We start from the raw sequence: 25,387 nt of genomic DNA on the forward strand, positions 1-25,387 counted from the left end.
TTCTACCAGGTTCAGTGTACCTCACTTTATGTTGAGGTTTTGATCCACTTGGAGCTGAGTTTTATGAAGAGGGATAAGTATGAAACCATTTGGATTCTTCTACATACAGTCATCCAATTTGACCAGCATCATATGCTGAAGATGCTTTCTTTTGTCCTGTGTGTATATCTAGCATCTTTGTCAAAAATCAGGTGTCCATGCTTTTTCAGACCCAGTCCAGCTGGCCTTGGTGAGTTCCCAAAAGAACATCCCCATTTTCTCAGTATGTGAGTGCACCCCTCATGGCCGTGAGTTCCTTGCTCGTGCTCTCTCTCCTTCTGCTCCTGGTTTGGACCTTGGGGTTATAGTCTGGTGCTTCAATGTGGGACTCTGTCTCTGTCTCCTTTCATTGCCTGATGAAGGTTAATATCCAGGAGGATGTCTATATGTTTTTCTTTGGGTTCACCTTCTTATTTAGCTTCTCTAGGATCACAAATTATAGGCTCAATGTCCTTTATTTATGGCTAGAAACCAAATATGAGTGAGTACATCCCATGTTCCTCTTTTGGGGTCTGGCTTACCTCACTTAGGATAGTGTTTTCTATTTCTGTCCATTTGCATGCAAAATTCAAGAAGTCATTGTTTTTTACTGCTGAGTAGTACTCTCATATGTATATATTCCATACTTTCTTCATCCATTCTTCCATTGAAGGACATCTCGGTTGTTTCCAGGTTCTGGCTATTACAAACAATGCTGCTATGAACATAGTTGAGCATATACTTTTATTGTATGATAGGGCATCTCTTGGGTATATTCCCAAGAGTGCTATTGCTGGGTCCAGGGGTAGGTTGATCCCGAATTTCCCGAGAAACCGCCACACTGCTTTCCAAATTGGTTGCACAAGTTTGCATTCCCACCAGCAATGGATGAGTGTACCCCTTTCTTCACAACCTCTTCAGCAAAGGCTATAATTGGTGTTTTTGATTTTAGCCATTCTGACAAGTGTAAGATGGTATCTTAAAGTTGTCTTGATTTGCATTTCCCTGATCACTAAGGAAGTTGAGCATGACCTTAAGTGTCTTTTGGCCATTTGAACTTCTTCTGTTGAGAATTCTCTGTTCAGCTCATTGTCCCATTTTATAATTGGGTTGATTAGCCTTTTATGGTCTGGGAACAGACGTCCCAGATGATCCATTTCAGAGCACCTCTGTCACAGTTTCCTCTGAGTTTCACATCTATAACAGTTACAAGGTGACTGGTTAAGGCCATTCAGCCTCACAGAATACTCTAGTCAGGACTTGGCCATAATCCTAAATTTTCTTTGGGTTCCAATAAAATGATCAGCACCCCCAATCAGCAGGAAGTAGCATAGAAAACTATGGCCACATTCCCAAGAGGTAAGGTGGGTGGTTTTGTCATTCAATGGATTATGGATGTTTGCCTTTGTTTAGAGTATTGGTTACAAGTTGTTAGGGATAATGACCAGGAAAAAAGCTAAACAAAGGAGATTAAATTCAGAATTCTTGTTTTGAAAAGAAAAAAAGGAGAAGTGCTGTAGGATAATGCTCTTATACCCTGTAAAGATTTGTCATTTGTATTGGTTTAATAAAACACTGATTGGCCAGTAGCCAGACAGGAAGTATAGGCAGGGTGACCAGACTAGGAGAATTCTGGAAAGAGGAAAGGTTCAATCTGCAGTTGCCACCAAACACAGAGAAAGCAAAATGAGAATACCTCACTGATAAAGGGTACTAAGCCACATGACTAACGCAGACATGAATTATTGGCTAATTTAAGTTGTAAGATCCAGTTAATAATAAACCTGATCTAATAAACTGAACAATTCATAATTAAAAAAAAATCAGGTGTCCATAGGTATGCGGATTTATGTCTGGGTCTTCAATTAGATTCTATTGATCAACGTGTATGCATTTATGCCAATATCATGCTGTTTTTATTACTACAGATGTGTAGTACAACTTGAAATTGGAAATGGTGATACCTGCAGCAGTTATTTTATCATCCATGATTGTTTAACTATCCTAGGTTTTTTTGAGTTTCCATAAGAAGTTGAAATTGTCCTTTCACTATCTATGAAGAATTGTGTTGGAATATTGATGGAGGTTGCATTGAATGTGTAGATTGCTTTTGGTAGGATAGACATTTTTATTATATTAATCCTACCAATCCATGAGCATAGAAAAGCATTTCATCTTTTTTCTTCAATTTCTTTCTTCAATGCATTGAAGTTTTTAACTTACAAGTTTTTTTTTTTTTTTTACTTCCTTGGTTATAGTTACCCAATTTTGTATTGTTTGAGGTTATTGTGAAAGATGTTGTTTTCTTGACTTCTTTCTCAGTTCAATCTGTCATTTGTATATATGAAGTCTACCAATTTTTGTGAGTTAATTTTGTATCCAACTACTATTAGCTGTTCGAGTTTCCTGGTGGAATTCTTAGGGACACTTATTATGCTATCATATCATCTGTAAATAAAGATACTTTAACTTCTTACTTTCCAGTTTGTATCCCCTTGGTCTCTTCAGTTGTCTTATTGCTCTAGCTCAAATTTCAAGTACTATATTGAATAGAAATGGAGAATAGACCACTTTGACTTATTTCTGACTTTAATGGAATTGCTTTGAGTTTCTTTTCATTTAATTTGATGTTGGCTATGGGTTTGCTTTTATTATGTTCTGTTATCTCCCTTACATCCCTAATCTCTCCAGAATTTTATCATGTAGGGCTGTTGGATTTTGTCAAAGTCCTTTTCTGCATCTAAGGAGATGATCATGTGGGTTTTTTCTTTCAGTTTTTTTATATGGTGAATTGCATTTACTGATTTTGAGATATTGATCCACCCCTGTATCACTGGGGTGAAGCCTATTTGATCAGAGTGAATGATCTATGTGTTCTTGGATTCCATTTGCAAGTATTTTGTTGAATATTTTTGCATTTGTATTCATAAGGGAAATTGTTCTATAACTATCTTTGTTGGCCTTTATATGATTTGGTTATCATGGTAACTGTGGCCTCATAAAATGAATTAGGAAATATCCTTCTATTTCTATTTTGTGTCATAATTTGAGCAGTATTGGCCTTAATTCTTCTTTGAAAGTCTGCTAATGTTTTGAGCTAAAACTATATGATTTAGAACTTTTTATTGCTTCTGGGAGACTTTAAAGGGCTGGCTCTCTTTCACTAGGGGTTGTAGGTCTATTTAAATTGGTCTTCCAATCTTGATTTAACTTTATAAATGGTATATACCGAGAAAAAAATCCATTTATTTTAGATTTTTTTAATTTGGTGTAGTACAGATTTTTAAAATATGTATTTATGATTCTCTATATATTTTGGTGTCTGCTATTATGCACCCCCACTCCACTATCATCTCTAATTTTGTTACTTTGGATATTCTCTCTCTCTTTTTTAGTAAATCTGAATAAGAGTTTGTCAATCTTACAAAGTTTTTTTTTTTTTTTAAAAAAAAAAGCAACTCTTTATTTCATTGATTTTTTTATTGTTTGTTGCTTCTATTTTAGTGATTTTAGACCTGGGTTTGATTATTTTCTGCCATCTATTACTTTTGAGTGTGATATCTCATTTTTGTTCTTCAGCTCTCAGGTGTTCTGTTAAGTTGCTATTGTAAGATCTTTCTAACTTTTTTATGTTCATAGTACTTAGTGTTATGAACTTGCATCTTTAGAACCACCCTTACTGTGTCCCATCAGTTTAGGTATTTTGTTTATTAATTTTTATTCAATTCTAAAATGTCTTTATTTTTTAATTTCTGTCTTGACCCATTTTCCATTAAGTGGAGAGTTGCTCAGTTTCCATGAGTTTGCAAACTTATTGTTTCTATTGTTGTTGATACCCAGCTTTAATTCATGGTAGTTAGCTAGAATGCAAAGTTAGTATTTCAATTTTCTTGTAAATGTTGGTACTTGCTTTGTGTACAAGTATATTGTTAATTTTGAAAAAAGTTCCCTAAGTATAGAGAAGGTATCTTCTTTTATGTTTGGGTGAAATGGTCTGTAAATATATTAGGTACATTAGGTTTATAAAATGTCTGTTAAGTCCAGCATTTCTGTTTATTTTTTACCTGTCTATAGGCAATGGTGGAGTATTGGTTGGAACCCACAAAAGTGAATTCATTCCACCTTGACCAAAGATTGGAGAATTCAGGCCTATTCTTGCTCTTTCAAGGTTATGACAGGAGATTTCACCCAGGGTGTGACTACCTAAAGGATACTTGGCCTAGGATGTGGTCGCTGCACATCCTGCCTAAACAACAGAATACTTAACTCAAGATATAGATACTTGATGTTTCATGTATTAAAGAGGTAATTACTTTGTTTGTTCATTTGTATCACACAATAAAGCAGTCTTGCTTCTCCCCCCCCCCCGTTTTGAATTGGGATATATAAAGAATATGGAAAATGTGGGTGAATTCAGTATTCATTGGGTTCCCCCCCAACTATATTCTGTGTCTCTTTTTCTTTTGTAAATCTGTTTTTTTTCCTACCTAACATTTCTAATCCACATACCCCTTCCTTAGACTCTACAAACCCATTGAGGCTGGACCCTGTCAGGTATTGAAGTTTCCTAACTTCAGTGTATGAGGACCAATATGTAATTTAAGCTGTAGTAGTATTTCTTTTATGAACTTGGATGACCTTGAATTTGGTCCCCAAATATTAAAAACTACAATGTCCTCATGGTAGATTTTCTTTTGATGAGTATGTCATATCCTTCCTTGATTAGTTTCAGTTTGAAGTCTATTTTATCAGATATTAAAATGGCTATGCTGACTTGCCTTTTAGGTCCATTTGCTTGGAATATTTTTTCCCATCCTTTACCCTGTGGTGATGTCTACCCTTGATGTTGAGGTGTGTTGTTCAAATTCAGCAGAAGGATGGATCCTGTTTTTGCCTCCATTCTGTTAGTCTCTATCTTTTTATTGAAAAATTGAGACCACTGGTGTTGAAAGGTATCAATGAGCAATGCTTGCTGATTCCTGTCATTTCGTTGTTGTGGTGGGGGCGGTAGTGGTGGTTTGCGTTTCCCCTCTTTTGATTTGCTGATCTTGGAATCTTCATTCCTTGTGTTTCCTTTGGCGTGATCAACCTCTTTAGGTTGGAGTTTTCCTTCTAGTGACTTCCATAAGGTGGACTTTATAGATAGATACTGCTTAAATTTGGTTTTATCATAGGATGTCTTATTTTCTCCATTCATTGTAATTGAAAGTTTTCTGAGTATAGTAGTCTGGACTGGCATCTCCGATCTCTTAAACTCTATAGAGCATCTTTCTAGTCTCTTCTGGCTTTTAGAGACTCTATTAAGAAGTCAGATGTTATTCTACTATGTCTGTCTTTATACATTACATGGTCTTTTTTCCTTTCAGCTTTTAATATTCTTTCTTTTAATGTATATTTGGTATTTTGATTATTATGTGCCATGGGAAATTCCTTTTCCTGTCAATTTATTTTGTATTCTATATACTTCTTGTACCTTGATAGGCATCTTTTTCTTTCAATAAGAAAATTTTATTTTATGATTTTTGCTGAAAATATTTTCTATGCCATTAACCTAGGTTTCTTCTTCTTTATCATTTCTATTATTCTTAGAATTGAACTTTGCATAGTGTCCCACATTTTTCTGGATGCTTTGTTCCAAGAGGTTTTTTTTTTTTTTTTTTTTTTTTTTTTTAGATTTAACTTCTCCTTTGATCAAGGTATCCATTTCTTCTATCATGTCTTCATTGCTGAGGAATTCTCTCTTCCATCTCTTGTATTTTGTTGGTAAGACTTGCTTTAGAGGTTGTTTTTTGAGTTCCAAAATACTTAATTTATAGATTTCCTTCAGTTTGGATTTTCTTTATTGATTTTATTTTCACTTTCAGGTCCTGAACTCCTTTATTTATTTTCTTTCACTATTAATGTGTTTCCTTAGATTTTTTTAAGGCAATTTATTAATTTCCTCTTTAAGGACCTCTATTGTATTCATAGAGGTCTTTTTCTTGTGCTTCAGCTATGTTCCAATACTCAGGGGCCACTGTGGTATGGTTGCTGGACTCTAGTAGAGACATATTATCCTGACTGTTATTACATTTTTGTACTGGTGTCTAGGCGTCTGGGTTTGAAATAATTGTAATTCTAGCTGCTAAAATCTGGTACTGTCTTTGTTGGGTGGGTATTTGGTTCTTTGGTTTCTGTTGCCCTCTCTGGCTCGTAGGAGAATGTGGTAGCTATGTGTTTCCTGGTAGAAAATTCTTCTGAGATCTTTCTAGGTGTGGTCGCTGGGAGTTCAAAGAAAATTGTGTTTCTAGGTATTGGGTCCTGACACTTAGGAATGGAATGGGAACGAGCTAGGAAGAGGTGGTTAGGAAATCCACAAGAGGGAGGAAAAAATGGATGTTCTGCCAGGATCTTCTCAATCCCTGCGGATTTGGGGCAGAGTGAGGAGAGGCCACAACAGATAGTATCCTAGAGATCTGGGGTGATATTGGGGCTTTGGGTATGAGGGAGAAGAGAGGGATTGAAGCTCTGAAGCCAGCCTGCCTATCTGCTTTACTGGCCTACTTGCTTCTCTGGCAGGGGTTTGTTGATGGGTTTCCAGAGGATGTCTGATGAAGTTGAAGGCTGGGATAAAACAGTAAGTGAGGGAAAGGAAATTCCAAGGGGGAAATCTGTGTGATCCTCTGGGGATGGGGCCAGGAGGGGAGGGGAGGCTACAACAGGTGATCTGCTGTAGTTGGTTGTTTTACTCTTTTGACTTTTTGTTCTTTGTTCTTTTGTTCTTTGTGAGGCCTGCCATACAGCTCCAAATAAATCATAAAGAGGCTTATACACAAGCAGAGGCTGTCTACCTAATTGGACACCAGTGCTGGAGGATGAAAAGTTCAGTTTATGTGACTCGACTTGGTAGAGTCTACCAGGAAACAGCCTTTGAAAACCAATTCTATCTTGTAAGAAATCATTTGTAAGAAATCATCACTGTAAATACAACTGCACTGCTGTGGGCTTGTTGCTGCTTCCTGTTGTGCAATATCCATTTCCCAAGGGTCAAGGGGTGAGAAGACATGGAGGCAGACACAGACTTTGAGAGATTTCAATGTAAAGGCTCTTTATTGTAAAAGGGTCCAAGATTTTTATGAGGTTAGGGAATTTAGCTGCCGCAGGAACGTTTTTGGTTGGTCCTTTTGAAACTGGCAGTCACTGCTGGCGTGTTATTATTGGCTAGGAGTGTACTTCATTAGTTGCCCTCCTTTTGGTCTGCTGACAGGTTGTTTTAGCCAATTTTGCTTATTTGTTGTGAGTTTGCATGCACTTGCTTGTGCTTGCATTATTGCCCTGCTTCACTGTACATCTTCCAATGGCACATACAGTGATACTACCACAAAAAATTCTCAGAACTCAACTCCATCTTTAGATGAGAAAGGATTATTGATTCTTCCCCAAAGTCAAGGAAAGGTAAGAGCCATATGCATCGTGAAGCCTGTGTATGATCTAGCAAGATCATCTATGTGTGCCTCTCAAGGGAATAAGGCAATCCCCATCAGTTAATATAAATAAACATGGGCAATGTTTATGGAGTACTTTTTCCACCTTTCATTTTTAAGAAATATTTTAAGACAGGACTAGCCAGACAGAAATCATATGAAGGCTTTCATACAAAATGAAATTTTTTAAAAAAAATTATCAAATTACTTTAGAGAAATTAATTATTTGATTCAATTACTTACATTGTTGTAGTCTAATTCCAAAGCAAACATGGCTTTTTCCAGCATCTGTAGTGATGCAGCCCTTTCTTATTGGAGTATCATCCTGCATTTGAAAAATCTGCCTGAAAGGCCAGAAGAATTCTCAATGTCCTTTGGATACAATCTTTATCTTTAAGAACCATTAACTCTGATCTCCCAGAGAAAGGTGACTTTGGTATTAGACAAATATGCTATTGATCCAGCCAGCCACGTGCTGCTGCCTTTCCTATGAAAAAGTCTGTCAACGCCTAAATTTTCAAATATGTCTTTGCCAGAGCACTTATTCTTCACGTCACACTCAATTATGGGAAGCAGACATCCTCCACTGCCAAACTCCAGAGATCAAGCAGATTAAGCCCACTCTCAAGTCCCCATCACCCCTTCAGTGGACTGGAAACAAAAGGGATACAACTGCTTTTGATAGGAAATAGAGAATGTTAAACTAAAACAACCTAGCATTGCAACCGAAAATGCTTCTGGTGAGATAATGTCAATAAAACAGAAAGCCTGTGACTATCAACAGGCACACAGAAATTGGTGCAGTTGCCACAGTTCATGGTTTTATCTGTCTATGGAAACAAATGTTGGGCACAGAAAAAGGCTCAGAGTTCATTCCCCATCATTCCCATGGAAGTGAGGAGAGGCTGGGGGCAGGTACCACAGCAGGCAAATTGGGGATAAAATCTCAGGTCCACTCCCTGAGTGTTACTTAAGGAATTGACTAATTTTTTTCATTTGCCTTGGTGACAAATTTGTGTTATTACTGTTATGGTTTTTGTCTCTTTAAGAGGCAAACCACACCCACTCCCGGTGACCCCTGCTCCCCCTCCCCCACCATCTTAGATTCACTTACTGTCCCCCTATTAGCGTACGTGTGTCTCCCCACTTCCCCCCTTCTCTGTCTCTTTCTTCTCTTCTCCTTCTTCCCCCACACTCTCTCTTTCCTCTAAGTAATAAATATTCAATTCTATTTTGTATGATGTGCCTGTCCATGTGTCTCTCTTCTACCCACCAGCCCACTGGGGACTGGCTGCTCTGTGGGCCTGCCTACTGCTGCTGGGGACCCACCAACATTTCCTGCCACCAGCTGCTTGGGACCGGGGACTGGGACCCACCGCCAGCTGCTCGGGACTTGTCAGCATTTTAAAAATTACCCTCAAAAAAAAATAAAAAATAAATAAATAAATAAAAATTACCCTCTCTAGCCTGCCATTTCCTTTTTCCTTCCGGACTATGCAATGGCTTTGGCAATGCCCACAAACTGGGCTCAGTGTCATTGACTTTCCTTAAGTCATTTGCACTTGGAAAGCGCATAAGGAAGTGTGTGATCCATTGTCCACTGCCTAGAATAATAAAACATTTCTGACTTTATCAAGTACATCTACTGCTGATTTGATAATTCTTAGGGTAAGACCTAAAACCCAAATTAGGTTTTCTTCAGTATTCTTAACATGATTTTTTAAAGCTGGCTCTGAGCATTACAGCTTTTGCCCCTTTGGGTTTATTAAGTGCTCTGCATATCTTACTAGCTCATCCTCACAACTCTATCACTATCCCTGTGTTATGAGTAGGAAATTAAAGCTTGGGAGTATAGTTAGACTCACTCACATGCCCAAAGTAGATCCCAGATGGAATGGAGCATTCTGAATGCTATTTCCTCGGAACAGTTCATAACTACTGTAAATGTATACAGTTGGCTCTCAGAGACCATAGATTCTACATGTGTGAGTTCAGTCAGATGCAGATTAAAAAAAAAAAAAACTTTAACAAGTGAGTCAGTGCTGAACATACATGTTCTCAGTAGTCCCTAAGCAATATAGAATACTAGTTATTTGCAAAGTCTTTACAATATGCTAGGTAGTAGCAAGCATCTATAAGCTATGTGACTCACATGGGAACATGTGCATGTATATGAAATGCTGCTATCTTATATACAAAAATCGAGACTTCACAGAGATACAGAGACATCTGTACATATTTAATTGTTTTTTTTTTCAAGAGTTGTCATCACAATCTTAGTTGCTATCTCAGTAGCCTCTTATTCCCTCACCCAATGTACCCAGTACAAAATGTGCCCTCCACAGTTTGAGCCAATCACTAGCAGCCTGCCTAAAGGAGTCATTGGCAAAGCTGCGATTTACATGTGGAAAAAATAGAGTTTGGAATTAAAAATCAGGACCCATCAATTGGAAAAGAAGCAGATCATGTGAACATTAGAGATAGAATATTTGCTCATGTGTATTTTTATTAGCTCCACACATTTATATGATCAATATTATCAGCAAAATCCCTGCAGGGGCTGCTGGGTGGTGGTGGTGGTACACACCTTTAATCCCATCACTCAGGAGGCAGAAGCAGGAGGATCTGTGAGTTCAAGGCCAAACTGGGCTACAGAATGAATTCCAGGACAGACAAACTACACAGATAAACCTTGGCTTAGGAAAAGAAAAAAATATCCCTGCTGAGGCAAGTCCGTGCTCACAGTATAATCTCAATATAAACCCAGAAACTGAGTTCTCTGTGCAGTTACATTGATGGGGAAGCTCTGCTAACCAATCACACCTAGTTAAGGTGTGGTGGCTACCTGGAGCCCAGGAAGAAAAACTGGGATGGACCAGGTGTGTCTCTCTGGGTGACTCCCACCAGACACAGAGGAACTCGGACTTCCCATTCTTGTGGTGTGAGTTTTCCTCTTATAACAATTAAAAATATAATTGTTTATCTTTAAGTTGGTCTGGTTATTTCCCGAATTGAGCTAGTTTCTATATTACATCCCTAAAGTAACCAGAAGATTACACCAAAGACCAAATAACATGTTTATTAGAAACAAAATCATTATCCATTTACGCAAAAATGAATAGGGTAGCTGGTGTCTAGCAATCACATAATCACCATTGTTGTTCCACACATGAGGAAACATGTTCAGAAGGCCAGCATAACCTGACCAATAGTACACGACTGACTAAGTGGCTTTTGAATAAAACATACAAATAAAGTACAAAACTATATTTCTTTTGTTTTTTGTTTTTTTAAGACAGTCTCTCACTGCATAAATATGGCTTTCCTGGAACTCTGTAGACCACTGACCTTGAGATTCTCCTGCCTCTGCCTCCTGAGTGCTGGGACTAAAGATGTGAGCCACTATGCCCGACTAAAATTATTATTTTTTTTTTAAAGAAAAGAACATGTTAAGCTCCATGGGCTTCCCTATTACTCTGGTATGGCAAAATTATATTTCATTATTCTGGTAGAGGACATGTGTCTAGACTTTTAGACTTAAAGAAAAACACAATCACCAACATGTAGTCAAGAGAATCAAATTAAGCATTTAGATCCCAATAATAGTTGGTCCTTTCCTCTGTCCTGGAAGGTAGAGACTCTGGTGTGTCCTTTTACATAAAATCATTTATTCAATTCTTACAATGTCACAAAATTTTCTTAGTGAGGAAACTGAGGCACAGAGAACTAGATAACTTACCCAAAGTCATCCTGAGAAAATGGAAGAGGAGAAGTTCTAATTCCAGAGTCTATGCTTTTATTCTTATATTTAACAATAATTACAGACCCTGGGCTGGAGAGATGGCTCAGCCATTTAAGGAGGGCTCATGATCAAAAACCAGTAAGGTCCTCGGCCTGTGATTCCCACCCTTGCCTGCGGGAAGCAAAGACCTGTATTTTGAGATTTGTATTTTGTTTACAGCCATTTTAAGTTTACAAGTTAAAGTAAAATATTCACCTCTGTCATCTCTGCAGGACTAGTTCCTGACCTGGTACCTTATCTCCTAGTGAGATGTCAGGCTCCAGGCTTTAGAAGCAATTAGCATTTCCTTTGTTAGTTAACATCTCTTTCTCTCAGCCAGAGATCTTCCAGACCTGAATTCCAGCAGACCAGACTTTCCTGACACCCTACACTCACCCCTCATTTGCTGTATAAAAGCTTCTGAGGAATAATAAAGTGGCAGCTTGATCAGAAAGCCTGTCCTGCTGTCATTTCTAGTGTCTCATGTCCCCTCCTTTTCTCTTCCTCTGTCAGGTTTATCAGGGACCCTCCCTTCGTGTCCAGATGGATGGGATACTTGCCCTTTCCACACCATAGGAGTTCAACACTTCTATCTGCTAAAGAACAACGTAAAGTTCAAATCCACAGTGCAGATGTCATATTTATGAATAGCAGAAAATTGTCCCCTTTGTTCTTTGATGCCTCTACACAGAGATAGAGAGGGAAAGGAGACAAATTGATTGAGTACATGCATCACACTCCCTAAGTTCCAGGCCCTGCCTACACTATGCACTTCAAATGCCTATCACTGTTCTCACAATTTGGATCCATTGTAATTGTCATCATCCACATGCTCAGAAGGAAAGTTGAGGCTTAGAGAGCATGGCCGTGAAGCAAGTAAGAAGGGAGCCATGCTTCAATTCATAACTTTCTGCTAAGATGTGTAAAGTCCTTTTCATTGAATATTGTTGCAAATTACTGCCAGTTAGAGTTTATTTATTAAAAAAAAAAACAGAAAATTTCATCACTGCGTCTTTATATACAAAACATAGTTTGGAAAAGCTGGAAAATGTCTAGGTCTTTCCTAGAGTTGGAAGCCCTCTGCATTTGCAGTGCTTGCTTCCTGGAAGTCTTTTCCTAGTGAAGGTAGGCCAGTCACTGGCCTAACTCATGTCATTTTGTTCCTCTCTGGCTCCATTTTACTTTTATTTATTTTCCTTTTGAATCATTCCCTTCTGCCATTACCTAGGATTCTAGAATTGACAAATCTGATCATTAAATGTCTTTATAACAAAGTCCTCAAACTACCCCACGCAAGTAAGAAACTCAGAGACCAGGTCACCTCATGATGGCATCACCCCACCACAAAAGGGAGCAATTATCCTATGATGGAAACCCAGGATGGCCCCTAAGGAGATCTCTCAATGAGCTCAATAAGGATAATGCTGTCCCCTCAAGCAATGATGATTTCCAGACCTCACAGCCTGGCCAGGATTACCTTGCTCTGCCATCTATGAACCCCCAAGCCATGCTACACCTCACTAAACTACCTTTGTTCTGCTTTTCTGAAAAATCTCAAAGATGCTTCTCAAAGACAGACTTTGGGATCAGTGAATTCATTTGTCCAGTCTTCCCTTAGTGGTCACCCTGATTAAAGTGTCTTTCCAGCCCAACACAACTTTGTGGCTGGCATACTGAATAGGAGGCCAAATCTACTGTGCTGGGCTTTTAAAGCCAAGGCTTCTAACCTAAAATTTAGGAAACATGAGAAGGAAGTTAGTGGAGGTGCTTGCCTCATCTTATTCATAGCAGGGTATAGACTCACTCAGAATACCAAGGATGACCATGAGTTTAAGTCCATTCTCTACTACATAGCAAGACCCAGTCAAAAAAAAAACAAAAAAAAAAAAAAAAAAAACAAAAAAAACATTTTAAATTTCTTCCAAGGGACCATTCCCTCCAAAGAGTTAGAATAACTCAGTAACTCAGAAGATCTTCATCTACCTAAGACAGTGTACTAGTCACTATCTAAAACAAACAACAACAACAAAAAAAAAAACTATGGCAAATCTAAGTGACCTTAATCTTATGCTTACCTCAATGACTTCTGGGGAGACCAGTGCCTCGGCTGCCTTCTCTGGCCTTCGGTGGTTCAAAGGAAAGGTAAGCCAAAGCAAGAACAAGTATTTGAGGCCCAATCTGCTTACTTTATAAGTTATTAAAATGTGACCACTGCAACCTGCACTCAGAGAAGTGGGAGAGATTGGGGACTGGGATGTTTCATAGTAAAAATGATTGCTATGCAAGAATGAGGAACGGAGTTCAATTCCCAGAACCTGTGTGACAAAAGTAGGGACATGCTTGTAACCCTAGTGCTGGAAGAGGAAGAAGGGGTCAGAGCCTTGGAATTTTTTATCAACCAGCCTAAATGAAAGAGGCAATAGAACTGTCTTAATCAGGATTTCTATTGCTTTGAAGAGTCACCATAACCATGGCATTTCTTACAAAGGAAAACAGCTAATTAGGGCTAGCTTGCAGTTTCAGAGATTTAGTCCAATATCATCAAGATAGGAAGCAAGGCAGTATGCAGACAGACATTGTGCTGAAGACGTAGCTGAGAGTTCTAAATCTTCATCTGCAGACAACAGGAAGTGAACCCTCCCCTGACATTAGGCATAGCTTGAGCATAACAGACTTCAAAGCCCACCCCACAGTGACACACTTCCTTCAACAAGGCCACACCTACTCAAACAAGGCCACACTTCCCAATATTGGCACTCTTTACAGGCCAAGCATTCAAACATATGAGTCTATGGGGGCCATACCTATTCAAATCGCCACAGGAACAAAGCTCAGGCCAGTGAGAAACCTGTCCCAAAACAGAAGGTAGAAATCTGAGAAGGAAACACACATGAGGCAGCCCCTTTTGCCTCCACACAAACACATGCACACATATACAACTGTACACAGGAAAATATCTACAAACATGTGCACACAAATATACCTGCACACATAAAAATACCCATATACATTCAAACAGGTACACATGACCACACGAAAATAGTCACAAACACATGAGCACACATATACCTGCACACACAAAAATACAAACCCATGTATGCAATATACTTGCACATGCACAAACATGCATAAAAGGAAAAGGGGATGCCTTTTATTATTATATCTAATGCCTGTTCCTGCCAAGAAAGAAGACATTTCATGACTTTAAACCATTCACATGATTTGATCTAAGACAAAAATAGAAAAACTAGGAAGACAGTGTTCTCTCTCTCTGCTTTCTCCCCTCCCTCCTTTATGTGTTCCTGATAGCCCCAGAAGCCTACACTCAGGACCTTCTCAGCCCACTCTTCCAGTGCTATCTCCCATCCACATCCCACTCCCAAAATTCCATTTTTCAGTGTGGCTGACTTCAGCAAGATATTGAAAATAAAGTGGCAAGCTTGAAAGTATTCTGAGATCCATTTTCTAGAGTAGTCATATTTTAAAGAGAGAAATTTTTAACCACATATAATTCTACAGATGAAATATGGATTTGATATGTATGCCTGAGGAAATTTTAAAATTTCAGGACCATCGGAATAAAAGAGATGCAATTGTCACTTCTTGGAGAAGGTAACTACTGCCTTCAAGGCAAGCACCTCGTTTCTCTGACCTTTCACAGCACTCAAAGATGCTTGAAGGTTGGCGGTGGTGAGTCACCCCCTGCTTTCAAATTGACAAGATCTCAATAAATTAGAGAAGCATGTTTACACTGATAGTAAACACTAATCAGAAAAATAGTGAAAGAACACAAATGTAGTTAAAATATAAATCTGTGCCTTAAATGAGAATTTGCTGTAACTCCTCACAACCCCACAATTCACTCCCTTAGGCTCCTTATGGCTCTTCCCATTGCTCCCCATCTGTATTCACAGCAATAAAGCCAAAGCAAAGCAACAACTAAATTAATGGCCAGCAGAACATTAGTGGCCAGGTACCAATAGCATCAGAAAGCTAAACCTTAATGATAAGCCTCTGTCGCAGCGTTAGGTTACGTAACAGAATTACTTCCTTTTTGCATTGCAATGCCCAAAATGTCTGACTTAAAGGACTTAAGAAAAGAAAGGCTTTGGGGGCTCATGATTTCAGAGGATTTGGGTACATCCTGGGAGAGAGGCATGTATGAGCAGCTTAGTCTGTGGTAGCAGAAGGTGCAGATGTTCATATTATGACAGACCAGGAAATAGAGAATGAGATGGGAACCAGGCTCTTTCCTTCCAAGTCTCATTCCTAGTGACCTATTTCCTTCAGTTAAGCCTTGCTTCCCAAAGGTTCTATGACCTCCCAAAAGAGCTAAGGAGCCAGCATGAGCCTGTGAGGAATATTTTATATTTAATATCTGATCAAATTTTATTGAGCACTAGTGACATTCTAAGCACTAAGATCTGTCTTCAGTCACTGTTCATCATCCAGTTCCTTCATCCCTGGTAGTTAGTGTTCACCTAACTACCTTTGGTCAAGCCTGTGGTATAAGTGTATCTCTAAAGATCCATGTGTTTGGTGCTTTGTTTCTGTCATAGCAGCACAAAGAGGTAACAGCTTTTGAACTATAGGAATAATGCAGGGTAATTAGGACATAGGGAATACTGATTTGTTGAATTTTATAAATCAATAGATGCCTTTCTCATCCGATATTTAGTAGAATCATCTTTAGAAAGCTTCTAGATGAGCCAGGTGTAGTGGCACAAACCTTTGATCCCAACACTCAGGACATAAAAGCTGGTAGATCTCTATGAGTTCAAGGCCAATCCGGTCTACAAAGCAAGTTCCAGGACAGCCAGAGTGGTTAACAGAGAAATCCTGTCTCCAAAAGCCAAATAAATAAATAAATAAATAAATAAATAAATAAATAGAAAAGAAAGCTTCTGGATGTTCCCATTCCTAAGCCTGAATCTCCAATGCCATGTCTTGTGTCAGCGTTCATACACTGTAGATCCACACTCTCCGTTACTCCCCCATTGTTATTAACAGAACCAAGAGTGCCCAGCATAGGACCTCACAGGTACCTAGTGAAGAAGGGCCTTATAAATATTTGTCAGAAGAATGAAAGAACTCTTGGAATCTATAGCTCATATTTTACGTCACAAAAAAAAACAGTTTTTAGTTAATTCAATAACATATGGTATTGGTTCTAAAAGTATTTTACTAGCCTTTAAGCAAGCAATGGCACACTGATACTACTAGCCATTCTATGCTAACATATAATCAATAATGCATTGTTAGGTTTATTAAATGCAAAATACTCATATGTTTTAATCAGTCCTTCTTCATAATTCATATATTTTAATCAGTCCTTCATAATTTGTACAAGAATTTTTACATGCTTGAATTATTAGATTTCCCTTTTCTTACTGGTAGGAAATGTCCCTCTTATGCTCAGGAGAAAGAAGCCTTTGCTCTGGTTCCACTCTCACGCTGCTCCAGCTGTACCTGTCCATGAAGGGACATGCAGAACTAGAAGGATGCACACTTCTGAAACTCACATCTCTCCCCCATACCTTGCTCTGAGTGTCTGGGGCCTCAATGCTCACAAGACCACCACCTCCAAGCCTGATCTGCCCGACTTTTGAAAGAGCATTCCTCGGGATCCCTCCTGGGGAAGATGGAACACAGACTTGGGGATGGTACACAACACAAAACAGGAACAGGAATGCCTATGTATGTCCTACAGAATAAAAAAAGGAATGCCTACATATGTCTCTGCAGGCAATATAAGGCTTACTCCTCTTATTCCTCTACATTCCCAATAAAGGTTACCACCAAGGGATCCACATATGAAATTTTTTGGAAAGGAGCAATAGAGCTCTTTTCTCTCCACTTCTCTACTTTTAATCTTCAGATCCAATGACTGAATATGCTTACTTTGAAAAGTAAATAAATTCAGGCATAATCATGACACCTGCCATGACAGATGAAAATGATATTTCATTTTAAGTCCACATTTCAGTTCAACCTCACTTCTCTCCTTGTACAGAAACATCCAAGGCACTCAAAAACTCTTACTTGCTCTTGTCTCTGTTACCATGGCAGCAAGAATTTACTCTGAATGGACAGAAGAGTAGGGAAACAAATGTTTTGACCTACTTGAGACATACTTTCTCTTTGATAGTAACAGGATGCCTTCAGTATTACTGGCTCCTAAGTGTATTAAGTGGTTAATGAAAGGACTATCAGGAACTTGAATCTCCCCAAGAGCTAAACTACAGGGCTTAAGAACAACACATAAATTCAGGTCTTCCACCTGATGATGGTAGCAGGAGGGGTTGTGCAGGAACCCACAGTCAACTCTAGGTTACGTGAGACTTAAGGTTCTAGACGAGGCAAAGGCATAGGCATGACCTTCAAAGGCATGTCCCACGTCAAGGTTCACAAAGGCTTATTAGAAACATAGCCCATGGGGAACCCTGAATCAATCTGTTACTGTAATAAAATACATTGCTATAATGAAATTCCTGAGGTCAGGCACTATATAACAAAGCGTATTTAATTGAAAGCTTTGGATGCTGAATATACAAAACTAAGAGGCACTACCAGTTCTTCCTGTGTTAAGGGCCTTCATGTCTGTATTACAATATGGCAGTCAATCATGAAGGGAAACACTGAGAATAGCAAAGATCAGTTATCCAAAGTGACCTTGCTTTATAAAATCCCATTTTTATCAGGTTCCTACTGCAGTTACATTGATCCTTCCAAGCAGCATACCCTGTCACCCAGTTACCTTGTATCGGTAATTACCTCATCTCCTCTCTTTACACTGCCACGGTATTGTGGGCTGGGAGGGAAAGCTTCCAGCATATGAAGCTTTAGGGAGCAGACTAAAACCATATACAAACCATAGCACATCTTTTGTAAAGTCTGCACATCGAATTACTCTGCACAAACTCTTCTCTCTGCTACCCTCACAGCAACTGTGTTTTTGCACCTGATGCCATTCTATACTTTTAAGCCCTGTTATATTTGAGACCCTCTCTATAATTATCACACTAAAGAATCTCCACACCTTTTGAAGAAGGTTCCATTATCTCTTCTTCTCGCTAGGAAATTGATACTCAGAGAAGCTAAATAATGTGTCTTTTTTCACACAGTCAATATATAGAAAACCGGTTCTTCGAATTCTCAAAGGTAAAAAGAGGAGCCCATTGTTATGGCTCATTGCAGTCTGGGAGGTGAAGAGAACCTGTCCAACTCACTAATTGACTCACAACACATTGGTCATCAGTGGACTGACAGCTGGAACACAGCTCGAGTGACTGAAGCAGTGAAGATGATGAACAAGAAAAAAAAAACCCACATGTAATACCAATACATAATAAGTGCTGTTCAGGAAATGATTCCCTAAGAATGTCCCCTTGTCTTTATTAAAACTTTGGCCCTCTCAAATCCTCTCCTTTGCAAGGTTAAGTCAGATGCTTCATCTGCAAGCCTTAGAGAATACACCTGGGGGCGGCTATACACAGTGACTAAGAAAAGGAAGTTGCTTTCTACCCTCCGCTAAAAACCCAGCTGTGATGCAACTTAATTGAGTGACCTGGAAAAAACTACTTATAACACAGTGACTTGAAACAAAGATATACATGTAAAGTACTTGGCCAAACACACCAAAAATATGGGTCTATGTTATCGTTGACGTTATTTCCCTCCCACACTCAAAAGTCCTGCTTTGCATAGGGTGACAATGAGAAATGGTGAAACTGAAGCCATGGAGAATCTGCTGATATGAATGAAAACGGGTTTCCTTGCTGCTTAGCCTTGTGCTGTACTCACTTTAAACCCCTGGCCTCCAATCTCTCTGCCACTTGCTAACTGGCTGCCTCCCAGGGCATTTTCAAGCCCAAGGCAAACACTTGCATCAAGTTTTTGGTGGCATCCTCTCCAACATTCTACACTCACTTTACAGCCTGGACAGACTGTCACAAGTTTTATCCCCATGAAGTGGAGGGTGGGGTGGTATCCCTTAACCCATGACTAACAAGTAGAGAAAACAAAACTGTGGCTTCTTGGCAACTTGATGACAACTGCAGATGTTCTTCCCCTTAGCTGAGATGGGCTTCACACTGAACCCGTGCTTGGCTCTTCCTTTTCCACATCACACTTCCCAACAGTCTCTGAAGGGACATGAGGAGATGCTTCCCGTAGATAAGTTGCTTTTTCTGGAATCCTATCCTTAGACTTTGCTTCTGGGAAATCACCTTACTGATACCTGCTCTGAGAACTTACTTTCAAAGCATGCTTAGAAAGAACTGTTTGGTTGATAAATGTTCCAGAATTTTTGTATTCTCTGTGAATTTGAAAGAGTAGCTGTAGGCACTTTACCTTGTGTGTGAAAGACAGAGGATTGTCAGAGCTGAGACGTGTGAATGCAGTGATACAATTGAGGACAAGATGCACCTGTGGGCAGCAATCACTCCTGAATCAGCACCCTGACTTTCTGGTTATTTGTTCACAGATGAAGCAAAGTACAGCTCAAAGCATGAGTGAAATATCATTGGAATGTTTACTAGAATGCTACCTGAAAGTCTCTTTATCTTTAGAGTTATAGTTGTCAATTTTATTTGTACACACAACAATACGTGTCCTCTCTTTCAAGGTGACTTTCTATTAACTTAAATCTGTTAAGGTTTCTATTTAAGAATAAAAAATATTAATCAGAAATAATTTCAATAGTAGCCCCCTCTTTGAGGACTTTGTCAATGTAGCTTTAAATATAAAATTTTTAGATATTACGGTCATAGTACATACTGTTTAAAGATAATCTGGCCAAATATTTTTCATTGTAGCTTTCTACATTTCCAGTTTCTCTACAATGTGCATGTGGGTATCTGTAACATATATATTTACATATATCTATACATATGGAGATGCATATTCTTACGTGATTCTTGTGTATATATAAATACATATGTGTGTATAAATATACAATGACAGATTGATTTTACAACTTACAATTTCTAAATTGGACTATGTTCAACTGCCTGAATACTTACCAAAATTTAAATCAGAAGAATTAAATGGTTTTGTTTCTATATTTTCCAAATTTTATGAGTAAGTCCATAATGTTTAGTGTTAATGGTAAGAATAGAAACCAGTACACTCCTTTAACATTAATTGATCAAGAATGTTTAATAAAGTTTACAACCCAGTCATATGAAATTAAACCTATGAAATTAAAATAACAATAGGTTTGTATACAAATTTGAGCATCTTGATAATATTTAATAGGTTTTCTACTTTTTGTTAAAGTACTTATATGAAAGTATATCTTTCATCAGCATAAAATTCAATAAATTTTCACAAACTAAACCTACCCATGAAACATCATCCAATAAAAGCAAAATAGTACCAGCACTTCATGATACAACAGCTTTTTGAAATGAAAACAGATTAACATCCAACAATAGAGAAAACTTAAAATGAGAGAAACAGTAAACTGCATGCCATTTAAACAAATCCTAAAGGCAACAAAGAAAAGCAATAACTATTAAGATACTTGAGGGCGGGGCTGGAGAGATGGCTCAGAGGTTAAGAGCATTGCCTGCTCTTCCAAAGGTCCTGAGTTCAATTCCCAGCAACCACATGGTGGCTCACAACCATCTCTAATGGGGTCTGGTGCCCTCTTCTGGCCTGCAGACATAAGACAGACAGAATATTGTATACATAATGAATAAATAAATATTAAAAAAAAAAAAAAAAGATACTTGAGGGCGAATGTAGTGGTTTGAATGAGGGTGGCCCCCATAGGCTCATATAGTTGAATAGTTGGTCCCCATTTTAGAGGAACTGTTTGGGAAGGATTAGGGGTATGGACTTGTTAGAGGAGTGTGTCTCTGGAGGTGGATTTTGAGGTTTCAGATACCCACACCATTCAAAGTTAGCTCTCTTTCTTCCTCTGCCTTGTTTGTGAATCAAATGTAAGCTCTGCTCCAGCATAAACGTTGTCTGTGTGCTGCCATGTTTCTGCCCATGATAGTCAGGGACTCTAGCCCTCTGGAACTATGAGACTCAAATTAAATGCTTTCTTTTTCAAATTGCTTTGGTAATGGTGTTTCATCACAGAAATAGGAAAGTAGCGAAGACAGCCACAGTGACACACTGCCAGGAGAGTGCTCCTCTTGCCAATGGAAGAAACATTACTAGAGATATGGAATTTGTTATAAGTAACCTTTATGAGGAATGCTTGGGGGGAAAAAAACAAAGCAGCCAAAGCACTGAGCTTAAAGGAGTTGAGGCATGCCATAGACCATGGCAAAGTGAATGAGGTCTAAATAGAAAGACTTCTTGAATTAAACACTGAAAGGAGAATAAGTGATCACAGATGAGAGAAACAGATATGAGTAGCTATCTGATTAAGAATACATGTGAGTTTTCCTTGCTGAGAAAGACTGCATCAGTGTTATAGTGATTTTATATTATTTTATTTATGTTTTAATAAATAAAGCTTGCCCAAAGGTCAGAAGGGCAAAGCTAAGCCACTAGAAGTCAGGCAGTAGTGGTGTACATCTTTAATTTTAGGATTTGAAAGATCAAGGCAGATGGATCTTTGTGAGTTCAAGTCTACTCTGGACTACACAAGATCATGCAGAAACAAATCCAGGTGGTGATACCTTACACCTTTTATCCTAGTACTAGGAAATCATATACCTTTAATTCCACTAAAGGGAATATAAAATGGGAGGAGAAAGAGGCTTAGTCTGTTTAGTCTGCAGTTGCACAGCCTGGGTAGAAGTAAGACTTCTCCAGTAGCTTGGTTTTCAGATTGAACCTCAATCTCTGTCTCTGGGTTTTTAATATTCATGCAACATTTGGTGCCCAACATGGGACTCAAATCCATGACCCTGGGATTAAGAGTCTCATGCTCTACCAATTGAGGTAGCTGGTAATGTTTAGGGTACAAATTCACAAGAAAGCCATTTGCCTGAGACTTTCTTTTATCAACCAACACAGACCATGGCTGTACATGGACTGCCACAGGAGCTATGCATGGGGCTCCAGTCCCATCTGGCTAAGCTTTCTTCTCTCTCTCTCTCTCTCTCTCTCTCTCTCTCTCTCTCTCTCTCCCTCCCTCTCTCTCCTCCACCCTGGGATTCAGGCTCCCTCTGAATCCCCTTCTCAGAATGCTGCCAAACTAGATAGCTGAATCCAGTCAGGCTTTTACTGTTCTACACAGCAGCAATCAGCATCACATCTTCACCAACATTGTTGGTACATTTGGTAAGACAATTGGAAATTCTTAAAGGAAGGAATTTGTTAAAAGAGAGAGCTTTTGTCCACATCAAAAAATGGGGGGAAAACACTATAATGGAGAGATTTGGGTTTCTATATGATGATATGCTGGACAGTTTGAAAATGGAAGAATTAAATGAGTTGGATATCTAATTTAGTTAGGAGCTACGTAATGTCAATTGTAAACATGATCAGCATTATGATTTTCATCTTATCACTAAAAATGTTGATGAATCTGAGTGTTAACATACAGGTCTTAGAAAAATCTAATGAAACAGATGACAGAGAAATTCAAATCCAGACAGGAGGAACAGCCTAAGGTTTTCAGACAACCAACCTTAATATATCCAGTAGTAACCTTACAGGAATTGCAACTGGCAGAGGCTCTGTTATAGCTAACCGCACTCCTATGCCATTGTTAGATTCTAGAGATTTAAGAAAGTAATAGTCTTCTATGGCATGCATTCATCTTTTGTGAAGCAAATGTTAAACCTTGTGGTCAGTTTGTAATAGAACTATTTCTAATTACTGGAAAGATTTGGATAATGGTACTTTAGAGACTAGTCCACAATCACAGCAGTATCTGGTTCAGAGAAGAAGCTAAGATTATTGAACAATGAAGCAAAGTTAGAGGTAAGGAAGCCTTCCAATATCAAATTCTTGAAGAAAGAGACTATGCTACTATAGAAAGGCAGGCTGTATATTATGACCACACCCTGGATTTATGCTGTGCAGCAGCTTTGGAATGTTGGGAACAGAATTAGAGAAATAGGAAAGAAAATTGAGTCATTTACTAAAGATATGAAGGTCCCAAATAAATGTTTTACAGATTTCTTACAAAGATTGACTTCAGCAAATTCAAAATTCAAATTCAAAAGCTACACAAATAATAATTGAATCTCTGGACTTTGAGAATGCAAATTCTTTATGAAAAGGATAATTAGGCTGTTAAAGACTGTTGAAGGAATGAATTCTATGTACAATTAATATTGAATCTCATGACCATGATGATACATGGATAGGAGAGGTGATTTCCAGAGGTTTGAGGAAAAATAGAAATGCCAAATGTTATAATTGTGGCAAACAAGGTCACCTTAAAAGGGATTGTACACAGGGCATTCCTAGAAACAATGTTTTTTCTAAGAATAATATATTCAAAAATCCCCTCCCTCCAGGATTATGTGGAAGGTGTGGAAAAGGCAGACATGGGACTAACGAATATAGATCAATGAAGAATAATCATGGTAACCCTTTGCCATTGGGAAACTCAGTGAAGGACCTCTTGCAGGCCCCTATACCAAATCCTATTCAGTTATATCCTGCCATCATAGAGAAAACTCCTTCCCAGAACAATTAAATAACTTACTGTCTATAGTAAGAAATGATACTGCTCTGAATGATACAACAATTATAAGAGAGAGAACAAAAGATTCAGGAGAAACCATGAAGTGAGTATTTGGGCAAACTTCTATAAATGAACAAAGACCAAAATTAAAAAAATATGAATAAATGACATTGTCACTGAAGGTCTGGTAGATACAGGTATGGATGTAACAATAATTTTAGCAGAATCTCGGCATCCAAATTGGCCTCTTCAGGTTGTAAATATTCAGTTTTTAGGGACTGGAACTTTATTCAGGTAAAGCAGAATGTGACATGAGTCAAATGTATAGGGCTAGAAGGACAGAGAGGAATATTAAAGCCCAAATATAGCTAACATAGCAATGAACTTGTGGGGACATGAATTGTTACAGCAATGGAATATTCAGATTAACATCTCCCCAGTCTTAGAAATGAACCATAAATTAACATATGTTTTGGGAAAAACAATGGAAGATTTTATAAAGAACAGTTACCAATCATTCAGGTTATACAAGAAGAGGGCACAACAGCTGCTGGTACTTCAAAGGCACCAACAGCCATACCTTTAAAATGGTTAACAGAAAAACCTGTATGGAGTTAAGCAATGACCTTTAACAACAGAGAAACTTTAGAAAAGCTGGTACAGGAGCAACTATATGCTCAGAATATTGAAGAATCAACCAGAACTTGGAATTTTCCCATATTTCTTGTTAAAAAGAAATCTGGAAAATGGAGAATGGTAACAGATTTAAGAGCTGTTAATAAGGTGATTCAGCCAATGAGTACTCTACAGTCTGACATTCCTTGGCCCTCTCTATTGCCTAAAGAATGGCCTCTTATAGTATTGATTTAAAAGATTATTTTTTTTCATTATACCTTCACAAGAAAAAAAAACAGAAAAAATTGATTTTACAGTGCCTACTTATACTAATTGTCAGCCTGTTAAAAGATATCAACAGAAGGTTCTCCCATGAGGAATATTAAATAGCTCCACCATGTGTCAGTATTTTGTAAGTCAGTCATTGGAAATGGTATATAAACAATTTTCTGAATCTATAGTTTACCATTACATGGCTGACATTTTGTTATCTGATTCAAATGTAGATATTTTAGACAGAATGTTTGAAGAAGTAAAGAAAATTTTGCCTTGTTAGAGATTACAAAGTGCTTCTGAAAAAAAATATGAAGAGGAGATTCTATCAATTGTTCAGGTTATAAAATATGATTGCAAAAAAAAATAGATCCCAAAAGGTACAATTTAGGAGAGATAGATTAATGACTTCCAAAGATTGCTAGGGAATATTTCCCAGCTATGGTCCACTATTGGGATAAAACATGATGAACTGACTAATTTAAACAAAATGTTAGATGATGACAAGGACTTAAATAGGTTCAGGGAATTATCAGCAGAATCTGAGAAAGAATTGACTTTGATTGAAGAGAAATTACAGAAGTCACAAGTGGATTGTGTAGATCCAAATCTTCACTACACCTTGGTCATATT

The sequence above is a fragment of the Chionomys nivalis genome, chromosome 26, assembly GCF_950005125.1.
Source record: "Chionomys nivalis chromosome 26, mChiNiv1.1, whole genome shotgun sequence".
NCBI classification, from domain to species: Eukaryota; Metazoa; Chordata; class Mammalia; order Rodentia; family Cricetidae; genus Chionomys; species Chionomys nivalis.